The sequence below is a fragment of the Lynx canadensis genome, chromosome C2, assembly GCF_007474595.2.
Source record: "Lynx canadensis isolate LIC74 chromosome C2, mLynCan4.pri.v2, whole genome shotgun sequence".
NCBI classification, from domain to species: Eukaryota; Metazoa; Chordata; class Mammalia; order Carnivora; family Felidae; genus Lynx; species Lynx canadensis.
In genome coordinates, this window is record NC_044311.2 from 45,576,077 (window position 1) to 45,586,098 (window position 10,022).

A 10,022-nucleotide genomic window follows, 5' to 3' on the forward strand; every position below is an offset into this window, starting at 1 on the left:
AAAGAAAAATTCCCTAGCTTAATATGGTTTATCCCAGGCCGAGCCAGTGCCACTTAACCAATGTTGGTTGGCTGACCCTTGGCCACCTGGTTTCTTACACATATAAAACTTATAGGAGCTTCTCCTCTCCCTTTCTTCTCGTCCAATTTATATTTTTAAAACTTCTATTTGAAGACATGTTATTTTAAAAGCTTGGAAGGTTACCTGAGTATAGTGAATTAATATGTAACTTTTGAGGAGACCTAAGGTGAGGTAGCAGGAAGAAAATTGGGCATTACAGAAACCATTTACATTTTCTGTCAAATACATCATCAACCTGCTTCAGGTTTCCTGTAGAGAGCAGATACAAATCCGTCCTACACTGCTCCTATGATTGTGTGGGGCAGTTTGACCTCATTAACACACAGATCCCTAGAATTATTCCGTTTATAACATTAAAAAATGTTACATAGAAAGTTAACCTGATAAAATCAAGCAGTAAAAAGTCTAAAGAATAGTTCTTAAATAGATCCCTATGAGGGATCTAACATTAGATTAGAAATATAAGTTCTAGGGAGCACCTAGGTGGCTCAGTTGGTCAAGCCTCTGACTCTTGGTTTCTGGTCAGGTCATGATCTCATGGTTCATGGGTTCATGCCCCGAGTAACGCTCTGTGGTGACAACATGGAGCCTGCTTGGGATCCTTTCTCTCCCTCTCTCTCTGTCCGTCCCCTATTCACGCTGTCTTTGTCTCTCTGTAAATAACTAAATAAACTTAAAAAAAAAAAAAAAAAGAGGGGTGGCTGGGTGGCTCAGTTGGTTAGACATCCATCTTTGGCTTAGGTCCTGATCCTCAACATTCCCCAGTTCAAGCCCCACATTGGGCTCTGTGATGATAGCTCAGAGCCTAGAGCCTCTTCTGGATTCTGTGTCTCCCAGTCTCTCTCTGCACCTCCCCCACTTACACTCTGTCTCCCTCTGTCTCAAAACTGAATACACATTTAAAAAATTTTTTAAATAAATACAAAGAGGGCCTCCTTGGGTGGCTCAATCTGTTGGGTGTCAGACTTCAGCTCAGGTGATGATCTTGCGGTCCCTGGATTGGAGCCCCGCATCGGGCTCTGTGCTGACAGCTCGGAGCCTGGAGCCTGCTTCGGATTCTGTGTTTCCCTCTCTCTGCTCCTCCCCTGCTTGCACTCTGTCTCTCAAAAATAAATAAACGATAGATAGATAGATAGATAGATAGATAGATAGATAGATAGACAGACGTTCTAATGCAGTGGTCTGTGCCCATCATAGCATATGCCATGGCGTCTCACCATCTAATATACCACAGGATGAGGAGAACCTTATGGGACTTTTCCTGTGAAACCATCCCAGACTTGTCATTTCTTATGTCAGTGACCATGACCTGACCTCCTCCTTTTGCTCCTATCAGGCAAACAGCCTTGGCTCTCTTTCCAGCTGACCAGGGCTGTCCTGTCACTTTCTTGTTTTTCCACCAGTATTGTCCAGGTGGTAGTGTCATCTTGCTCATGATTTGCCACACGGTGTCTTTTCCTTATTTTGGCATGCCCTCAATTTCAACTTCCTTCATGGAGCTTAAGCAGATGAAATGCAATCAGGGAATACATTCCCAGCAAGAATCTCCCACATTTTTCCTTGATTCAAATTATAAAGAAAAGAAGCACAAAATGGAAAGAATATATCCTACCCTCAGTGAAAACTAGTTTTCTTTCTTATCAGAATGTAAACAGGTGGGATCATGTGCGTAAAGGCAAATAAATGGGCTTTTAAAGTCAGTAGAACTAGACTTGAATCCTGACCCAACCGTTGACTGACTGTGTGATCTTGGGCAAATTATGTACCTCTCTGAAGCTCATTTTTCTTATCTATAAAATTGGAATAATAGCATCCGATCTCACATGTGACTACAAAGTTGATTATTTAAGTCACATAATAAATACTAGTTCCTTCCCCCTTCTCCTTTCTAAGAAATTCTATGTGGGAGAAAATTTCTCGCAAGTTACTCAACCTTTGGTACCACCCTACAGTCAAGTATTTCTAGTCTGTAGTAGGAGGCACAGAAAGACAAAAAACATCTGTTTTTAGGGCTGAGGAAACTTTGATCCCCAGAGTGCGATGACTTGACCAAGGTCAAGCCACAAAAGACTAGGATGCTATTCCAGAAGTCTTCCCGTTCATTCATGGAATATTTACTGAAAATCTATCATGTAGCACATACCATGCTAGGCACCAGAAGTATAAAACTGGAAAAGGCATAGACTTCAGAATCTTCTAAGAGAGATTAACACATTCAGCAAGCCATAACATGATGTGATGTGTGCTAATATCCCTCCTGTGAAGGAAATATAAGAGCCCAGGGCTGCTTCTGTACCAGAATATGAATGTGAAAGTCAATTGAAAGAGGCTGTAGAATGCTTCAGGTTGAATCGTAATGGAAGGGAAGTGACTTTTTACAGAGTTTCCCCTTACCCTAAAGCTTCATTCATTCCTCTACTCTTTCATCCAACAGGCATTTATAGAAGACCCACTGTGTGTATGACGTTGTCCATGGAACCAAGGATGTAGAGATGAACACAGTAAGATCACTGCCTCAAAACTCAGAAATTAAAGAAATGTAAGTTGACAGCTTTCTGGCTCTTTGACATGTATGCATTTTAAAGAAATCCTAGGAATAATGTAAGCTTAAATGTGATGTGTTAACGCAGGTACTTAAAGAAAGTACCACAATGAAAACCGTATTATTTCAAACATGTATCTTCAGTATAGAGGACTCTCCTCCTCTGAAATGTAGGAGGGAACGGTGATTCTTAAAAGTTGGTCAAGCTTCATATTTATTCTCTCGCTATCATGAATACGCAGTCTGAATTGCCATGGTTGAGAATTGATTTCTAATGCACGTCAGCATCATTGCAGTTAATTTTTGAATCTCAAATCTTTTCTCTGACCCTGAAATAGAAATGACAAAGTTGACATGCACACATACATATGTATATGTATCTATAGGTACATGTATCTGTGTGTATATGTATTTGTGTATAATATAGGTTATAACATATGTACACAATTATATAAATAATTTTTTTTACCAACTCGTACTAACTCAGTTAGTTTACCACTGTTAAAATGCAATCACAAAGTTATCAAATTGATGTAACAAAATAATATCTATTAATGGGTTTTTTTTGGTTTGTTTTTTCCTTGCATCTTCTAAACCGTTGTCTCTTAAAGTAAGCCAACTTCTCAAATGCGAGGGTGTTAGTGTCAGCACATAATAGAACTGATGGCCTAATCAATTTTTTTGCTTTTTAACATTATCTACAAGGCTTAGGTCAACATTATTTATTCATTTTTATTTGGAACCAGCTTTATGGAACTTTACTGAAGGGATGCGAGCTACTATTTTATTTCTATAAATATCTGCTGGTAGTGGGTATAGCCTACAGGACAGAAGTGCTGCTTTCAAAGATTTATAATGACCTCAATTATAATACTTTAAAGAAAGGAAGTGGAGAGAATCATAAATACTCTATGGATGCCTTTCCTCCAAGCCTTGTTAAGGTCTCTCTTCCCCAGGACATCTCCAGTCTAGCACTCAGTCAGAAAGAAGAAGCCGTGTTCTCATAAATTCCCTTTTGCAATATCAAGAGATCGGTGATGGATGGTAAAACTGTCAAAACAATTTATGGTAGAAAAAAACTCCTTTTTAGAGCACAATGTCTCCATACAGTATTTCTGTAGCCTAATCTGAAATTATCCATTCAAGTCATGATGCCTCTCTACCTTAAGAGAATATCACAGCACACTCTAAGCTTGGATTTTAGGCCATCCAATTTTGATATAGGAAATGGTGTTTGTTAGACATAATGTCTTTTCCAGGGAAGGTTGATCACAGGAAAATCTTTCTTAAGTAAACGCTCCAGGGAATGGCAAAAATCGATTGCCTTATAAAAAAGGTCTTTCCCTAAAGGTCAAATCCACTTTCATGATAAAGTGCAGGGAGTTATTTATATAGAGTAGCTCAAAAGTAGTGAGGTATGCCATAGCTCCTCCCTCCCCCCTTTACTTATGATGACAAAGCCACATGTGAAATCTGTTCCTCTTTCTTTTTTAATTCTATTTTTAAGTAACCTGTACACACAATGTGGGGCTCAAACTGACAACCCCGAGATCAAGAGCCACGTGCTCCATCGACTGAGCCATCCAGGTACCCCTGAAATCCATTGCTCTTGAGGCTTATGTATAAATGCAAAATAATAACACTGCTTTCAGATCAAACTCCGTCAGAGATACTAGCACTATTGAAATGGAAGCATGAGTTACATCTTACTTAACATACTAGTATCTCTTAACATACTCTGTTCATCTCAGTGCACTATAATACTCTAGTACTTCCTACTGTTAAAAAAAAAAAGAGAGAAAAAAATATGACATTCATATTATTGTCTCTTTTTTCTTCTTAAATTTTTCAAAAATATTTATTTTTGAGAGAGACAGAGACAGAATGTGAGTGGGTTAGGGGCAGAGAGAGAGAGGGAGACACAGAATCCAAAGCAGGCTCTGGGCTCCGAGCTGTCAGCACAGAGCCCAACCTAGGGCTCGAACTCACAGGCCGTGAGATCATGACCTGAGCCGAAGTCGGATGCTCAACCAACTGAGCCACCCAGGCGCCCCAATCTCTTTTTTTTTTCTTGCATCTTGAACTCTCTTCATATTATTGCAGTTTCTGGCTCACATGCATTCCACTGAATATCGAGTAGATAAGAAAATATCTCCGTGAAATACAGAACAAGGAAATACTTCATTGAGATGTAGGTATCTTGAAGTACTCCACTAATCCTAAATGTTATTGTAATTCTTTCATTCATATTAGGGTAACAGAATAGGAGTTGAAGTAGAATAAAGTTGGCATCCTTTTGTGCCAGTTAACAGCATTTGGAAAGATTCATGCCGTACCCAGCAAGGCCTCCTACTCTGATTACTTATAAACCTATCTTTGAGGAGCAACTGCTGCCACAGATCATATGGTCTTTACAGCTTTGATTTTTTGGCTCCAAAACCAACAAGATGTTTTTTCTCATACAGAACCATCTCCTCATGCATCATAGCAAGCCAGTGTGATATGCTCGCTACTATGCTTTTATGATGTGAGCATGCGGGGGCATTATTTTAATTCCACTCTCAGAGCCCTTCTACCTCTGAAACAATTAACAAGAGAGCAGTTGCTCAGTGACTTTCCATTTCTTTCAAATGATCACATATTGTGAGGTGTCTGGCTGGCTCAGTTGGAAGAGCATGCAATTCTTGATCTTGGGGTCATGACTTCAAGCCCCGAGTTGAGTGTAGAGATTACTAAAAACAATCAACTCAAATGATCAGATTGGAATTCAAGTCGACCGACATACTTGCTCTGTGCCAGATGTTCCCATGGAGCCCTCTGAGCAGAGTGCAAGAACTTTACCACCCCAAGCCTGGGCATCCATCCCTCTTTGAAAGCGCCATTCCTATTGCCTCAGTCTTGAGCCCTGACTAAGCCTCTCTTCTGTGTCTTTACACTCAAGGTCACATCTCCTCTGACTCCTCCCAGAGGGACTAGTGTCTTCTCACCCACTGGAGACTTTAAATTCTTTGGGAAGAGTAACGTACCCAGGCTGTAACCAGGACACTCAAGAGCTTCCAACAAATTTTGGAGCCCCCTAATCCCCCCATTCCACACCCCCCTGTAATCCTTGCTCAGTATGCAGCTGTAATTTCTTCTGGTCATGTCTGTTCTGTCCATCCTGCTCTGGATTTCTCCTTCACACTTCTTTCCTACCTCCCTCAACAACCTTGTTCCGGTGAACAAAATCCCCCATATCCTCATTGCTTCCCTAAAGACTCCATCTGATATCCTTGAGACCAGCCTCATTTTAAAGGATGTTACTTGTCCCTCAGGCTGTAGCCTGGCTAATGGAGGCTGCCTGTCCTACAAGTCCTCCAGAGTCTCTACACCATTCACTTCCACCCTCAGGGAAGATGGGTCCACCCTATCCCTTTGAGACTCTTGCCATTTGTCCTCTGGCCCCACTTTACTGGCTTCACCAGCTGCCTTACCACTATCCTTCTCACTGAAGGGTGCTCCGGTTTTATTTCATCATGATAAGTATATTCTTTTTTTTTTTTTAAGTTTATTTCTTTATTTTGAGAGACAGAGACAGAGACAGAGACAGAGACAGAGACAGAGGGAGGGGTGGAGAGAGAGAAACCAAGCAGGCTCTGCACTGTCAGCATAGAGTCCGACGTGGGGCTCAAATTCACGAACAGTGAGATCATGATCTGGGCCAAGATTGAGAGTCAGACACTTAATAGACGGAGCCACCCACACATCCCAGTAAGTGTAGTCTTAATCCCCATCATTTATTTCACCCACCCCCTTACCCACCTCCCCTCTGGGAGCCATTAGTTTGTTCTCTATAGTTAGGAGTCTGTTTTTTGGTTTGTTTCTCTCTCTCTCTCTCTGTCTCTCTCCCTCTCTCTCTCTCTGCTCATTTGTTTTGTTTCTTAAATTCCACACATGAGTGAGATTATATAGTATTTGGCTGACTTACTTCGATTAGCAATATACTTTCTAGCTTTATCTGTGTTGCAAATGGCAAGATTTCATTCTTTTTTATGGCTGAATAATATTCCATTGTATCTATATGCCACCTCTTCTTTATTCATCTACTGATGGACACTTGACTATTGTAAATAATGCTGCCACTATAAACATATGGGAGCATGTATCCCTTTGAATTAGAGTTTTTGTATTTTGGGGGTAAATACCCAGTAGTGAGATTCCTGGATCATAGGGTAGTTCTATTTTTAACTTTCTGAGGAAACTCCATACTGTTTCCCAGAGTGGCTGCACCAGTTTGCATTCCCACCAACAGTGCAAAAGGGTTTCTTTTTCTCCACATCCTTGTCAACAAACACTTGTTGTTTCCTGTTTTTGATTTTAGCCATTCTGACAGGTGTGAGGTGATATCTCATTGTATTTTTAATTTGCATATCCCTGAGAATGAGTGATGTTGAGCATCTTTTCATGTGTCTGTTGGCCATATAGATGTCTTCTTCAGAGAAATGTCTTTTCATGTCTTCTGCCCATTTTTAAATTGGATTATTTGGTTTTGGGGTATTGAGTTTTGTAAGTTCTTCAAATATTTTGGTTACTAACCCTTTATTGGATATGTCATTGGCAAATATCTTCTCCCATTCAGTAAGTTGCCTTATAGTTTGTGATGGTGTCCTTCCCTGTGCAGAAGCTTTTTTTTTTCTTTTTTTTTTTGCCAGGGGAAAGCGCGAACGCAGTCCCCCACTACCACAAATTATGCAGTCGAGTTTCCCACATTTGGGGAAATCGCAGGGGTCAGCACATCCGGAGTGCAATGGATAAGCCTCACCCTGGGAAAACCACCTTCGTGATCATGGTATCTCCCCTGCCAGGTAAGTATTGCAGAAGCTTTTTATTTTGATGTAGTCCCAATAGTTTATTGTTGCCTTACCTCTAGACATATCTAGAAATGTTGCAGTGGCCTATGTCAGAGAAAGTACTGCCTGTGTTCTTTTCTAGGATTTTTATGGTTTCAGGTATGACATTTAGGTCTTTAATCCATTTTGAGTTTATTTTTGTGTATGGTGTAAGAAATTGGCCCAATCTCATTCTTTTGCATGTAGCTGTCCAGTTTTCCCAACACTGTTTTTTGAAGAGACGTCTTTTTCCCATTGCATATTCTTGCGTCCTTTCTTGAAGATGAATTGACCACATAATTGTGGGTTTATTTCTGGGTTTTCTATTGTGTTTCATTTTTCTATGTGTCTATTTTTGTGCCAGTACCGTACTGTTTTAATTATAACTGCTCTGTAATATCACATGAAATCTGGAATTGTGTGATACCTCCAGCTTTGTTTTTCTTTTTCAAGATTGCTTTCACTATTTAGGGTCTTTTGTGGTTCCATACAAATTTTAGGACTATTTGTTCTAGTTCTGTGAAAAATGCTGTTGGCATTTTGATAGGGATTGCATTAAATCTGTAAATTGCTTTGGGTAGTATGAACATTTTAACAATATTTGTTCTTTCAATCCATGAGCATGGAATACCTTTCCATTTGTTTGTCATCTTGAATTTCTTTCATTGGTGTTTTATAGTTTTCAGAGTACAGATCTTTCACCTCTTTTGTTAGGTTTATTCCTAGGTGTTTTATTATTTTTGGTGCAATTGTCAGTGGGATTGTTTTTTTAATTTCTCTTTGTGCTACTTTATTATTAATGTACAGAAATACAACAAATTTCTTTCTTTTACATTTATTCATTTATTTTTGAGAGACAGAGACAGAGCACAAGTGGGGGAGGGGCAGGAGAGAGAGGAAGACCCAGAATTCAAAGCAGGCTCCAGGCTCTGAGCTGTCAGCACAGAGCCCGACGCCGGGCTCGAACTTATGAATCATGAGATCATGACCTGAGCCGAAGTCAGATGCTTAACCGATGGAGCCACCCAGGCGCCTCAAGAAACGCAACAAATTTCTGTATATTGATTGTGTGTCCTGTGACTTTACTGCATTCATTTATCGGTTCTAGTACTTTTCCAGTGGAGTCTTTAGGATTTTCTATATATAGGGTCACATCACCTGCAAATAGTGATATTTTACTTCTTCTTTAGCAATTTGGATGCCTTTTATTTCTTTGTCTTGTCTGATTACTGTGGCTAGCACTTTCAGTACTGTGTTGAATAAGGTGGCAAGGGGATATCCTTATCTTATTCTTAGGGGAAAAGCTGTCAGTTTTTCCCTATTGAGTATGGTGTTTGCTGTTGGTTATTCGTATATGGTCTTTATTATGTTGAAGTATATTCTCTCCAAACTTACTTTGTTGAGGGTTTTATCATGAATGGATGCTACACTTTTGTCAAATACTTTTTCTGCACCTATTGAAATGATCATATGTATCACGTTGATCGGTTTGTAAATATTGAACCACTCTTGCATCCCACTTTGATTGTGGTGAATGATTTTTTTAATGTATTGTTGGATTCAGTTTGCTAGTATTTTGTTAAGGATTTTTGCACCTATGTCATCAGAAATACTGGCCTCTCATTCTCTTTTTCTGGTAGCATCTTTATCTGGTGTTGGTATCAGAGCAATATTGGCCCTGTAGAATGAATTTGGAAGCTTTCCTTCATCTTCTAATTTTTGGAATAGTTTAAGAAGAACAGGTATTAACTCTTTTTTAAATGTTTGGTAGTATTCACCTGTGAAGCCATCTGGTCCTAGATTTTTGCTTGCTGGAAAATTTTTGATTACTGATTCAATTTCAATTCAATTGCTGGTAATTGGTCTGTTCAAATTTTGTATTTCTTCCTGATTCAGTTTTGGTAGGTTATATGTTTCTAGGAATTAATCCATTTGACTAGGTTGTCCAATTTGGTGTCATATAATTTTCCATAATGTTGTCTTATAATTCTTTGCATTTCTATGGTGTCAAGGGGTTATTTCTTCTCTTTCATTTCTGAATTTGAGTCTTCTCTCTCTTTTTTCTTTTCTTTTATTTCTTTTTTTTTTTAATGAGTCTGGCTGAAAGTTTATCCATTTGTTAATCCTTTCAAAGAAGCAGCTCCTGGCTTTATTGATCTGTTTTATTACTTTTTTGTTTCTATTTTATTTCTGCTCTAATCTTTATTATTTCATTCCTTCTATTCATTTTAGGGTTTTTTTTTACTTCTTTTTTCTAGATTTTTTGGGTGTAAGGTTAGGTTGTTTATTCAAGATTTTTCTTCTTAAAGTAAACCTCTCTTGCTATAAACTCTCCTCTTAGAACAGCTTTTGCTGCATCCTCAAAATTTTGGACCATTGTGTTTTCATTCTCATTTGTCACCATGTATATTTTTATTTTTTCTTTGATTTCTTGGTTCTCCCACTCATTGTTTGATAGCAAGTTACTTAACCTTCATGTATCTGTGTTCCTTCCAGATTTTTTCTTGTGATTGATTTCCAGTTTCATAGTG

General features: G+C 39.0%; 1 non-coding gene across 1 annotated transcript; it reads right to left on the reverse strand.

Annotated features, from left to right (window-relative positions):
• Nucleotides 1-7,311: 7,311 nt before the first annotated feature.
• LOC115524381 lies at nucleotides 7,312-7,475 on the reverse strand. Its single transcript, XR_003972083.1, has one exon. It is a non-coding gene; the product is annotated as a U1 spliceosomal RNA (small nuclear RNA).
• Between the last annotated feature and the right edge of the window lie 2,547 nt (nucleotides 7,476-10,022).